The sequence below is a fragment of the Oncorhynchus gorbuscha genome, linkage group LG04, assembly GCF_021184085.1.
Source record: "Oncorhynchus gorbuscha isolate QuinsamMale2020 ecotype Even-year linkage group LG04, OgorEven_v1.0, whole genome shotgun sequence".
Lineage (NCBI taxonomy): Eukaryota > Metazoa > Chordata > Actinopteri > Salmoniformes > Salmonidae > Oncorhynchus > Oncorhynchus gorbuscha.
Window position 1 is genome coordinate 44,483,726 of NC_060176.1, and position 14,615 is coordinate 44,498,340.

The 14,615-nt window shown below is 44.8% G+C and overlaps 1 protein-coding gene across 1 annotated transcript in view; it reads right to left on the reverse strand.

Annotated features, from left to right (window-relative positions):
• LOC124034130 (tenascin-like) overlaps nt 1-12,941 on the reverse strand; it is a 56,957-nt gene extending 44,016 nt beyond the window's left edge. The window contains 1 exon segment of the mRNA XM_046346889.1: nt 12,922-12,941. The gene's annotated coding sequence lies outside the window, so the exon portion shown is untranslated.
• Nucleotides 12,942-14,615: the final 1,674 nt, after the last annotated feature.

A 14,615-nucleotide genomic window follows, 5' to 3' on the forward strand; every position in this document is an offset into this window, starting at 1 on the left:
AAACCGCGCAGGGTTGGCCGGGTGTTCAGGGCTTGCATCCCAAATGGCACCCTATTTCCTTTATAGTGCATTACTTTTGACCAGAGCCCTGGGCTGTAAAGGGAATAGGGTGCCATTCGGGATGCTCTCCAGATGAACATTCAGTTCAATTTGGTAACATGATTCTTTCCACACCAAAAGTTACTGGGCTGTTTCTCTAGGCTCCCAAGACATGTTGCTTCTTTTAAGAGTAACGGTCTGCTGGAAAATGTGCTGAGATTGAGTTATGGTTTGGAGGCTGGCAGTAAAACCTTGTGGTCTGTCCTTTGATCTCGTTGTTACATAAAAAAAGACATATTAGTGAAAATATGCCCCTCTGTGGGCAACAGAGCTTGAACGTGGAGTGTACATTACATGTTCTTTATCAACAACAGAACAAATCTGGACATATGGAAGGGCTTTGTAAAGACAATGCTGAACAATCAGGAATTAAGTAACTTTGTGTAAGTTAAGAGTGACATACAATTCAACATGTCATTATTGGTCAGTATAAGGGGGAGGGTAAATACACATTTAACATGTCATTATTGGTCAGTATAATGACATTTAACATGTCATTATTGGTCAGTATAAGGGGGAGGGTAAATACACATTTAACATGTCATTATTGGTCAGTATAAGGGGGAGGGTAAATACACATTTAACATGTCATTATTGGTCAGTATAAGGGGAGGGTAAATACACATTTAACATGTCATTATTGGTCAGTATAAGGGGAGGGGAAATACACATTTAACATGTCATTATTGGTCAGTATAAGGGGAGGGTAAATACACATTTAACATGTCATTATTGGTCAGTATAAGGGGAGGGTAAATACACATTTAACATGTCATTATTGGTCAGTATAAGGGGAGGGTAAATACACATTTAACATGTCATTATTGGTCAGTATAAGGGGGAGGGTAAATACACATTTAACATGTCATTATTGGTCAGTATAAGGGGGAGGGTAAATACACATTTAACATGTCATTATTGGTCAGTATAAGGGGGAGGGGAAATACACATTTAACATGTCATTATTGGTCAGTATAAGGGGGAGGGGAAATACACATTTAACATGTCATTATTGGTCAGTATAATGACATTTAACATGTCATTATTGGTCAGTATAAGGGGGAGGGGAAATACACATTTAACATGTCATTATTGGTCAGTATAATGACATTTAACATGTCATTATTGGTCAGTATAATGGGGAGGGGAAATACACATTTAACAATGGATTTCCTGCCTACAAAGAAGAGGTGTTTCCCCCTAGCTAATTACACACTAACTTTTTATTTTCATATGACCTTTATTTAACTAGGCAAGTCAGTTAAGAACAAATTCTTATATTCAATGACAGCCTAGGAACAGTGGGTTAACTGCCTTGTTCAGGGGCAGAACGACAGATTTGCACCGTGTCAGCTCATGGATTTGAACTTGCAACCTTTCGGTTACTAGTCCAATGCTCTAACCACTAGGCTACGCTGCCACCGTCAAAATGCTGCCACCATCTATTTGGTGTTTCTCACCTTCAGTAAGAACAGATACACAGGTTGCTCTAAAAGTAGGATTGCTTTCAGCAGTCAAAATAAAATGTTCTCCATATGTTCCAAAAAGAGACAATTGTTGCGATTCAACACCAATTCAACATTAACTAGACATGAGCCCCTAGACATGTTCCATACGGGCACGTCCCAAAGGGCACCCTATTCCCTGTATAGTGCACTTCTTCTGACCTGGTCAAAAGTAGTGCACTGTATAGGGAATAGGGTGCCCTTTCGGACTCAGCCATGGATATATAATGGAGGGAGTTCCATTATCGTGGGGTGATGAAAAGGGGGTTACCGCCTTGCCGCAGACAGGGTCAGAGTGACACAGAATATACTAACGGTGTGCAGCGAATCATAAATCTTCTCTACACACAGAGAGCGGGAGCCTGACAGCCACTGGCACAGGGAGGTCATGAGCAGTAGCTCCTGTGATGTGAGGAGCCACTGCTCTGCTGCTCAGTCTCCTGAACCTGCGCTGACGTGTGATTAGGCTGTCTGACAGATGAGCTCCAGTCCCAGGGATAGAGCGAACGGGATCCCACGGCTGATCTCAGCTTCAGCAGCCAGCCCCTGATTAGACAGACAGGGATGAGTGCCTCCGTGATGGACGCACAGTAAGAGCACTAATGTAGCCTGCTGATGGGAGCGCTGAGATCTGGGCCCTCGGGGGCATGAAAAAGCTACCCCCCCCCCTCACAGGCATACACACACACACACACACACACACACACACACACACACACACACACACACACACACACACACACACACACACACACACACACACACACACACACACACACACACACACACACACACACACACACACACACACACACACACACACTTGCTCCGCTGTGCCTGAGCATCGCAAACCAGGGATTAAATCAACAAAATAGCCAGAAAATTGCTTTGAGTTGCTGCTAGGGTTTTAGTTCTGGGCGGATGGTTGGCTTTCTCACTTTGGAGGCTGGCTGGCTTCTCTCCACATGGAACACTTAGGGAACCAACCCTCTCTGAGAGAGCAAACTAGTCTTTGTGCGAGGCATTATTTAGCAAATCTGTGGCTTTGGCGAAACAAGTGGAAAGGAACCAAACGTGTATTTCTCAAATATCCATAGACAGTAGTCTAATATATCAACTACTTGCAACCACAATTTGATATGCTGCAACGGTTATTATTAGATGATCATTGAAATACACCAGACAGTTCTAGCCTTTTTCCCACCATGGGAACAGAGAAAACAACCTCTCCTCCAGGACTTCCCGTCAGCAGACCCCTGTGGCCATGGCACTATGCTAATGCAGTTGGTTGCTGGCACACTCACTCGGACTTGACACAATTTGACTGCTGCTACTTTCTAATTCTCTCACTTTTATTTTACTCTATTGTTAGCTTCTCAGACGGCAACAAAGCCAGTTGGCTGCCATGTGGCCAATGTGTGGGGGGTTTTACCAGGGGAACAAGAACCTGCTGGCTGGCACACATATTTAGTGCAAGTGATCTAAATTAGCCCAGTATTGTAAGAGTGCTGCTGAGCCGGCAACACTTCAGATTTATATCCATCACACACAGAGGATAGCTGGGAATGGTTTCAAACAAAGTCCCCTCTTCTTCCTAAGCTTCCAATTCAAAACGAATTCTAATTTCAAACGCTGCTGTATATACCGTGCCTCTGAGGCAACAATAATGCCTGTCGTAGATTATAGAACAAGGTTTCCGCCAACATACATATGCAAAAGTTTGGATTGGTTAGACAAAATGAACGAGACACGGTAAATCTCAAAAACAATGAAGTCAGCATTGGTCTCTGATCATACAGTATCGGTGATGGGGATCACAGTTATAAGAAACAGTGCCAACTAAATTGACATGATTTTGACGGATCGAATCAGGATGATCCTGCACAAATCTACATGACGAGAATCTAGAAATCCATATCGAACTGGTGAACGGTTTTGCCATGTGGGTGTGAATACAAGAAGCATGCTTCTTCCTGTTGCATGGAAAAGAAGAGAGTGTACGAGACAGAATTGAGACCCTGCAGAGATTAAAGCCTACTCCGTTTGCAACGTGGTGTTATTTCCACTGTCTAAACCACGTTTCCATCCACAGTTGTCATGCGAGTAGAATCACACCGTATAAAAAATACACCGCGATAGCTGCGATGGAAACGGGCAGGTTCGGTACATCTCCTTCCCATACAGTACCTTCCTGACTTCCTCATTAGTGTCATGTATAAACCATGGCGCTGTGTTATCCATCTCCAAACAATGCAAGCGAAGATCCCCCCGTTACCATTACAGTACCAAACGCTCTTTCTTTCTCTGATAAATACTCCTTTCGTCTCTCCGCTGCGTGTTGCATTTGGAGTCTTGGAGGATCTTAATCCTTCAGTAAATCAAGTGAATGCACTTATTTAACACAAAGCAGAAGGAAGAGGATCAGGGTGGAATATAGGGAGTTAGCAAGAGGGAAAACCCGGACACTTCTACAGCCCATTTAAATCCATATAAGCTACAGTGGTGTATACCAATATTTGATTTAATTCCAAATGGCACTCTATTCCCTTTATAGTGCGCTACTTTTGACCAGGGCCTCAGGTCAAAAGAAGTGCACTATATAGGGAATAGGCCCAAGTTTTGACTTGTGTTAAGATTTGCACTGTAAATGTTCAATCGCTTAGCATCACTGCTACCATTTCTCACGTTCACCTCTAGTTTCAGGGGAAATAAACACAGAAATATTTTGTCAATGATTGTTTTTCCAGTGGTACCATGTCTTTTTTTCTTTCCTTCTCCCGTCTTTCAGACACTCAGGGCCGGACCTAGCCTTTTGGGGGCCCTGGGTGAGATTTGGTTGGAGGCCCTAGGTGAGATTTGGTTGGGAGCCCCTTCCCCCCCATTTTGATATGGGACGGACAGAACATTTAGCAATTTTATAACTAATTTCATGCAATTCTACTCTCGTTTTGCCATGGGACAGAGAGAAAGAAGGTTGAGACCATGACTGAGTTCCAAAAAAAAATATGCCCAGTACCGGCCCTGCAGACACTTGGAAGTTTTGAATTTTTGAATTCAATCCCGTCAAGGATTTCAGACGTCCTATGCAGAAGCCAGGATTTCTTTCAAACTCAGCCCAGCCTGGCCCCCATGCTGGAAAACTTAATCATCACTGTAGTCTACCTTTACTAATACCCACTGTGCCATATGGTGCAGCCAAGATAAATCACCAGAAAACACCACTGTTCACCATGCACAGTGCAGGCTGTCACTGTGTAGCCCGTTTGGTGAAAGATGCTAGCTATCGATAGAGCAGGAAGGAAGGCAACCATCCTTCTGCACAGCAGGCATGTGTTTTATGACTTAAATGCAAGCTAATACAGATCATGATAGTTTGCTAATGATAAATAGAAGATATGCCTGTGGGATGGAGTATAAGGGAAGCATTCACATGGCTGGAGCGTACTACTATCTAGTATCAGTAAGATAAACTCCACAACAAACAAACTGAATATTGAAGCAGATTGGCCCACTTGATGTGTAAAAACTGTAAATATTCAATGACTTCTTCAACCGACCAACTCCCCAGACTATACATCACCAGTATGTTAAACAGGGGAATGTGGAAAAGCATGCTTTTCTTTTCATTTCTGTGGAAATCATCAAGCTTGCCTAGTTTTGTAGGTCACCCATGACAACGACGAGCTTTCCTTCTTTGCCACACACACTATTCCTTAATCTGGGTCGCTCGTGAGGAGATGAATGAAAAGTTATTGTCTGGAGGATCTTTTCACCTTGAGACGCCATACAAAATGTCTGGGTGGATGGACCGGGCTCAATGACCAGGAAACGTTGCTCCGTCAAACAAAACTGAAACATGCCACACTGCCATACTAAGAGCATCCATTCATTGCAAAGCCAAGAATAAATCGGCTAATAAGTGACTCTCTCATCACATGTCAAGATTCATCTCTGAAGAGAAGCTCCTCAATAAGGCGGTCCTAGTGGCTGATATTGAAATTATTTATATGTACATAAATCATAATGAAACGCCTGCAAGTTGAAAGGGGTTCTACTTATGTCCTCTTCTGGAGCAGTTAAAGTATTGATTTGTTTCAATCCCCACCAAGGTCACAATCAGAGAGAGAGAGAGAGAGAGAGAGCGAGAGAGAGAGAGAGAGAGAGAGCAAGAGAGAGCGAGAGAGTAGCTGAGGACAGCACTATGGCTGCGAGTTATAATCATCAAACACAAAAATGTATTTCCAGGACAACTCATAACATGGATTGACTGCAAAGAGAGAGACATGGCATCGATTGTAAAATTCAGCCCTCTGTTGCGATGTTGCTGCTCCTCAAAATGGGTTTTTAAAGTTATCACCTTGCAACAATGGAAGACTCTGTCCTCTCTGTCTCAACCTATCATACAGTGCACGACCTGTGCTGATATTGCACAGGGTTCAGGATGCCCCAGGAATTCATATTTGATAACACAGAGGATGAAGCAGTCAATCAATCTCATCTTATCTGTCCAAAGGGAGGGGAGGAAGTTCACCGCATACTGTAGAGCAGGGCTGGGCAAACTTTTTCACTCGAGATTTTGAAATTCAACGGAGGGATGCATTTTTTGGGGGACCAATTGTTTGTTAAAATCAATTTGCCAGGGCTTCCCGAGTGGTGCAGTGGTCTAAGGCACTGCATCGCAGACCTGGGTTCGATCCCAGGTGGGGTCACAGCTGGCAGTGACTGGGAGACCCATGAGGCGGCGCACAATTGGCCCAGCATCGTCCGGGTTAGGAGAGGGTTTGGCAGGCCGAGATTCCCTTGTCCCATCACGCTCTAGAGACTCCTGTGGCGGGCCAGGCGCATGCACGCTGACGCGGTTGCTAGGTGTACAGTGTTTCTTCCGACACATTAGTGCAGTTGGCTTCCGGGTTAAGTGGGCATTGTGCCAGCGGCTTGGCTGGTCCGTACGGGAGTTGCAGCGGTGGAACAAGACTATAACTACCAATTGGTTACCATGAAATTGGGAGAAAAAAAGTATAACATTTGTTTTTATTTCTTTTTTTGTAAATGTCTTGCGTGCTGGATTAAAGTGCCGTACTTTGCCCCCACTTGCCTTAGAGGGATGAGGCTAACTGACGGGACTGACTGTGCTCATGACCTACAACCCTATAGGAGCCTCAAATGGCACCCAATTCCCTATATAGTGCTCTAGTTTTAAACGGAGCCCTATTGGAGTTGGTCAAAAGTAGTGTACTGCATAGGGAATAGGGTGCCCTTTGGGACACACCCTGCAACACAGTCCACTGCCTCCAAACAAGCCCTCTTAGTCTAGTCTGCTAGTGGACGACTGGACGCCGACGCCCCTTAGCCGTTTATTTTGTCTGGTCTGGACACCCTTAATAAAAGGGCAGTCGGTCGTGGCAGGTCAGGTTTGGGTTCGCTGATTGGATTGTTTTGAGCAGTCATAATAAACACACAATACACTTCCATTTGTTCAGATGAAAGGCCTGGTTGGTCACAACACAGAAACGGACCCTGGCTTGTTATCATGTCTGGCTGTTGGACAAGTCACAGTATTTCCGTATTGTGTAAATTTACATGGTGACAACTTCAGTTGAATAATTGCAGAAATGCAATTAAATCCCAAAAGATTAACTTTAAGAAACTTTAAATTGTAGGCGACTCTCTTTTAATATGCTGGCTTTCAAAACTAAGGGGAAAACATTCAAAGAAGCGAGAATATGAAATCAATTATGTGTTGCAATGTTTTGATTACTTCCCCTCTTGGCATATAGCTTATCAATTTCTCTCTTATGGGAAAAGCATAAAATTACACAAAATGAAAATTAAATCGAAATATGGTCTGTTTTTTTTTTCTTGGGATGAATTGATTTGGTTTCATATAAATTAAGGCCCATGTTATTGGTCCTCCATGACCCTGGTGTATCTGATGGCACACATAGCGCGGGAGTGGGGGGTTGGTGTGTTCACGTCTGATAAGACAGGCCGGGGGTGGAGGACTGTGATACCAGCACAAACACTTATCTCGCAGCACTGTGCTACGTCCCAAATGGCACCCTATTCCCTATATAGTCCGCTACATTGACTCGAGCCCTATGGGGCCCGGTCAAAAGCACTGCACTATATAGGGATAGGGTGCCATTTGGGACGAAGCCAATACACTGCAGCGAGATCACTTTGCCAAGGGTGAACAGTATCACCCTGACGGAACCACAAGGTTGCCCTGAAGCCCTCCTACCTTATCTGACTGTTACAAAAATAAACACACATTCATTTAACAGAAAAGCCATTTCCAAATCTGACATTGAGATACAGAGACAAAGTGTGATACTGTGAATGCACATGGGAGGGGAATGCCTTGGCAGATATCCGAAGAGTCAATTCCATTTTATGATGTCAAGATTTCGCTCATCTCTGGACAGTGAGCCCATCAATGTTCTTCACTGCTTCATGGCCCAACGTACAGTAGGTCCGTCTCACGCTGCTCTTATAGCCCAGTCCAGCTGGAGAGGATAGATACTAGTCATTGTTCATGAGCTCTTTTTTTACACGTTGAGGACTGTTGACCTTCTGTTTATTAGTCTAACCTCATCTGCTGCCTTTACAGAACATCTAATCACTCATCTTTCTAGACGGTCTTAACAACCTAACCCTCCATTCATTTATCCCACTTCCTTTCCCTTAGCTTGAGCAATTCCAATCGAATCTGCTTGTGTTGAACTGTATTCCAACTGTGTCGCAATGTGGTGAAAAGGTATCTTATTGAGGCTGGCTGATAAACTTTCCAAGTAACCGACACCTTCCGTCTCAGGTCACCGAATCTAGCTGCAAGACGAACTCGACCGAGATCTGATTGCAGTCCTATAACAAGAGAACTAGGAGCTGTGTGGGCTTCATATTAGTTACCTCTAGAGAGTGATTTATTACTTAATGCCTACACATGCAAAAGTGACACTAGGATCAGACATGAGTGAAGGGGAAAAAAATCGGACAGCATGATCCAATTCCTTCACAGACATGAAGATAGAAGATACCTGAGCTAGGCTCTTTCGTGGCTTTATAGACCAATAACCTTCCACTTCCTGGACTGTGGTAGGCTCAAGGCAAGAACAATCTGGGTGTTCATGTTTACTTGGGAGAGGAAACTATCTATCAACTGTGGACAGAGAATTCCCTTTCCTGGAGAGGGAGCACCATGTCGTCTGGGGAGCGTCTCGTGGTGCTGCTCCCTGACTTTGCACTGTTAGTAGTACATTCAGACAGAGGAGAGGACAACTTCCTCTGTCCTTGGTCCTAGTCCCTCCCTCGCAAGCTGCACTGGCAGCAGTCCAGTATTTCCAATATGGCAAATGTGTTAACAATGTACAGCAGACAACTTGATGAAAAGGTACAGAGTAATAAAATGATGTTCTCTTCATTCACTTGCAAATTAATCAAAGGGATGTTCAGGTTATTCAAGGACATCCAAAGTACTGTAGACTTATCTTTTCAGGACTGAAAAGAGGGAGATTCTTCACAGCATTGACAGGCTTTATGACTTTCTCCCACCCTATTCTCTAACAGGAAGGAGAGGTTTTCCCACTCGGAAATCGAGGCAGGAATGTTGGCTGTGATATGAGGACATCTGGTTGTCCTTGTCGGCATGTCGATAAGGGTTGAAAGTGTGTCGCGTGTCCTAATGGGAAGTACTACCATCCATTCACACACTTGTATGAGCTATATAACCCCACCCCGGGAACATTATGCTATGGTGGGTGTATTCCAATATGTGGGGTCACTGGTGAAGGCAACGAGTCACAGCCGTGTTATTAGCCACATGTGTTCATCTCTTGGACGCCTCCAATGCAGTGACTATGTTGGTAACACAGAGGCCCCGGAACACAGGCAGGCTGTGTCCCAGGGCTCTGGTCAACAGTAGTGCACTATTTAGGGAATAGGGTGTCATGTGGGACGCACAAACCGGCTGCCAGTGCTTCCCCTCTACTCAGCTCACACATTAGCATCAGAGGAGCATTACAAACCATCTGCGATTTCTGCACTTTAAGACATTGGATTCTTTTTGAGAGAATCCTTGTGTCTTTGTTCCCGTGGTGATGACTCATCTGTCGGGAGCTTTTTGTCTCAGAGGGGCCGTCACCATCAGGGGCCAATTCTGGGAGTGACATAGGAAAGAGGCCTTTTATAAGGCTTAATACATGCGTATGTGTCACTCTCAAATGTGTTCAGCAAATATAACATGAAAACAAAGCACAAATACAAAGCATGATACTACAGAGGTCAATTTACTGGATCGAAGGCTTAGTCTGTGTGTACATGAAGCAAATAGGTCCTCTCAAAGAGGTAGATTGATGCTATTCATTCATTGTCAATGGTGGGATTTCATGAGTCACAGGAACTCAAACTACTACAAGCACAAACAATTACTTCTTCACTCCAGAAAGGTTTTGGTCTTGCAGTCAAGCTCCACATTGTGGGCTATGTGTTCCCAGGTACTGGGATCTGATTAAATCTCTGTGTTGTAGCTAACATCTGGCAGACAGACATGCCCTACTGCCAGCGGCTGGGACATACAAGGTGATATGCACGACTTCCTTATCAGAAATACCAACACACATTTACCAACCTGGAATAGTCTAAATGAACCGCAGCAGGTCATTATCTAGTCAATTACTGAACATCATTCAATTCAATCAACGAGACATATGCAGGAATGTAATTATGTCATACGGTCAGTGAGAGCAATGACTGTGCAAAGAGACACAGAGCGAGAGAGGGAGAGAGGGAGAGAGAGAGAGAGACGGAAGGGAAGGGGGGGGGTTGCAGTTGTTTGGTCCAGCAAAAGAAAAAATCACCATTTGGTCCTGAGAATCATCCAAATTCAACTCATTTGCCATCCTTCCCTCTCCTCGTGGGCGTGTACAGACAAACCTCTTCAGGTCATCATGAATACACATGTAAAAACAGTTCATTTCTCCAAGTGCGTTGATTATCAAGCGTGGGGTGTTAGAGGAGACAGCTGTCCAAACAAAGGACATTTCCCCACTCATCTCTGGCACTGGGTGTCACTGTCAATGGATCCTCCCTCTGCACATGGCAATAGGGTCATAAAACATTCCTACCCCAAGCCTGAGCAACCACCGAAGGCAAGCAGTCGGCACTCAAACGCCACCAATCTGACACTGGCTGTACACACGTCAAGTATATGAGAAAGTGGTTGACAGAGGAAAACCTACATTGAAGTGTCATATGTCTTAGCTCACGGCGATAGAATAAAACCCACACAAATAAACCAAGGCAACTCATGTCAAAAATAATCCCACAAGCATTGGAATCGTGTGTGGAAAAAGTTCAATATCGGCCAATTAGGTACTGAATATCATTGTGTTGCATGGGTTGAGCCTGTTTCAACCGTTATTTATCTCCCCCTAATTTCGCAATTACCATCCAACAGACACAACCCTGGTATCCTGGGAGTCTCCTCCTTCACTGCACCCCACATCTCCATACATATACACACACACAGCGCCTCAAAATACACAGAGCACACCACACAAATATCTCCACACACACACACACACACACACACACACACACACACACACACACACACACACACACACACACACACACACACACACACACACACACACACACACACACACACACACACACACACACACACACACACACACACACACACACACACACACACACACACACACACACACACACAGCTCCATACCCATCCTCTCCTCCACTCTCAGTCATCACAGTCCCAGGGGTGTAATCTCTTTGTGGGACGTTATCGACAAACCCCCCAATAAGCTCCTTATATCCCTAATTTCTCTCTCTGAGCGTGCTGATATATTTGACATCTGTGAGGAGTGAGGACCACGTGCACACACACACACACACACACACATGCTGAACAGCGTGAACAGTACATTGCTATAGGCTAGAGGGAGGGAGGGAGTCGGCGGAGCTGCCAGCTAGTACTGCGTACCGACCGTACAGTGAGAGAACCTGGAGAGAGGAGAAATAGTAGATAGAGTAGAGAGAGTAGAGAGAGCAGAGAGAGCAGAGAGAACAGGGAGAGAGTGGAGAGAGCAAAGAGAGCAGAGAGAGCAGAGAGAGCAGAGAGAACAGGGCGAGAGTGGAGAGAGCAACTCAAATGCACAGCATCTGTCTGTCTTCCGGGCTACAGAAGCCCGCTGTCTGCTGGCACACATTTAGTAGATTTACAGAGGGCTGGACAGACTCAGATCTGGCAGGCTGCAGCAGGCAGCACCCACGGAAACAACCATACCCCTATCTGTACTCCTAACACAACCCGAGCCGACCGCAACTGAACACAACACCTTGCAGAATTATTCAGTAGTTAGCTGATGTCTTGGATCCCTCAATTTACACATTTTCCTCTGTTCAGGTAAGAGCTAACCTCATCCTCAGGCTCTAGAGAGAGAGAGCCGGATGGTGGAGGAGATTAGGTAAGAGCTAAATAGTAGAAGCATGTCAAAAATGTGGTGAACAACATCCTTCATAAACTGTAAAGGGCACCTTTGAACATGTAAAGTCAATTTACTGTCGGTAATGAAGGTAAACAATAAAAGATCCCACTTCGATTGATGAAATCTATCTAATTACAATCCACAGTTTACTATTTCAAAAGATGTTGCTACGACAATAAACAGCAATTTCTCTGATGTATCTATAGAATATGCATTGATATCTACATATTTTGCAATAAATACGTCATTTCCTGTGAAGATTTAGAAACCAAAATCATGAAATTGATTGTATTTTCCAATTTGATACTTCTCTAATATGAATACAAATCCACAGTCACAGTCACACTAACAATAGCCTTAAATGATCTGATTACACAAAACCTAGACATCAGCACTCATTCTATTTCGAACAGAGCATCAAAGTGTTGCAGCCAGGTAAAGACAGGAGCAGCTTACCTTCTACTGAATTCACAGAATCTCTCCACTGGAGCTAAATCAATGTAGTAGAGTTGGGCTCAAATAAAACAAATGTTCTTGTGGGTCTGTCTTTGCCTTCTAAAGCAATGACAGTTATGTCATTTTCCTCTCTTTCTCTCAGTCACTCTATTCCTGCCACCTAGAGAGCCAGCCTGCTGATGCTGTAGCCAGTGAGAGAGAGAGAGAGAGAGAGAGAGCAGCCAGGAGATCTAGGGACTGAGTGAAAGAGAGACGGAGGGAGAATTCCCTTTCTCTTAAACAGTAGACTCTGCGGTCAGACCCCACTCCTACCTAGCGCTCTTAAATACCCCCCCCCCCACCCCTCTTACGGGAAGCTGAGGAGTTGAAACGGGATGCCTCAAGGCTGGCTCCTGCTCGCTCACGGTACAGAGAGGGAGAGAGAGAAAGGGACGGAGTAGACGAAGTAGACGGGGAGAGGGGGGGGGGGGGCATATTAGCCACAAAGTAAGGCAGCCAATGGGAAAAAATGAGTGAATGCAGGGCCACATTAATATACAATTTTAGACTTGAATATAGAAGAGAAATGCAGCTAGTGACTGCCTCTGCTTTATGATGATGATAATAATGGTGGTGGTGATGGTAATTATGATTATGATGATGCCAATCAGATCTTTGTCCTCTTATCCCTTCTCACCGACTATCTTCCCCAAGTATACCAGGAGACTGAAACCTCATACATGGCATCATACAGAGCGAGCCTGCTCTCCCTACAGTGCTCCACCAACCACACAGCCCTTGATTAGTGTGTGTTTAGATACAGCCTGCGGCCCAAATGCCACCCTATTCCCTTTATAGTGCACTACTTTTGACCAGGACACACAGGGACCTCCATCCCTCTGGTCTACACCCAGGTCTGGGGTGAATGTAACACTTCCTTCTTTAGGGTCCACTACAAGTACGCCAGTAGAGCAGAACCCGGTGGATGCTGGTAGCAATTACCAGCCGTGAGCTGTGCTGCACTGAGCATTTAGTGTAAACAGACAGCCCCACTTCAAATAAACACAGGAACAACCAACGAGGACGAGGCAGGACCCAGCCAGAGCCAAAGCCATACTGCTCCCAGGCAATGTCCCCTAATTCCTAGGGACTTCAAAAGGGGATGTGCATCAAAGATATTTCATAAGAGCCAGAGGATCCAGCATGGAGAATGGAGTGACCCGGCCTGCAGACTAATCGGGAGCTACAAAGGCTATGGTGCTGATAATGGCCGTGGTGCATGGGGGGGGGGGCTTACCTTGTGGAACCCCCATTAGCTTCCTTCTCCTCAATATATCATGAAATAGAGCTGCTGTGACAGAAAAAACCTTGTCAAAATGTGGCATATTCTAATGGTGCCAGTTTCTGGATGTTCTCTGTATAAAACAATCTGAAAATGGAAACACTTTCATTGTCTTCCTTCCTCTCTATGGCTGAATAACACTGTGTGTGTCCCAAATGGCACCCTATTACCTTAATAGTGCACTACTTTTGAGCAGGGCCCATATGTCTCTGTTCAAAATAAGTGCACTATATAGGGAATAGGGCGCCGTTTGGGATGCATAAACAGTGATAAGTATGCCTGGTGTGTGAGGCAAGGGACGTAGCGGTGTGTGGTGAGGGGAGACAGAGAGAGAGGCTTTCTCAGCAGGGGACATGATCCCCTCCGTGTTATTGAGAGCCAGTGACCAGTCAGATAGAAAATATCCCCCTAATCCCATACAAAACCCAATGGCACATACTGTATGTAGCTTGGCCGCTGGGTAATAAAGCATATTCCATGACTCAAGTGGCCTGATTCATTTTGCTTTGGCTCCCCTGAGGGTAAAAGGGAAAGAGGATCTAGTCTATAGATGTATAGTTGTGTTAATAATCAGTGCTTAGGTTATAATCAACGCCGTCATTAACTATAGGATGAAAAGAAGCTGTGGAGCCATGTCTAAGTATAGCACCTGTTTTAAATGAGTATGTCTGTACACGCAGAGAGACCCTACGTTCCTGTGGAACACGTACTGCGACTCTCCAT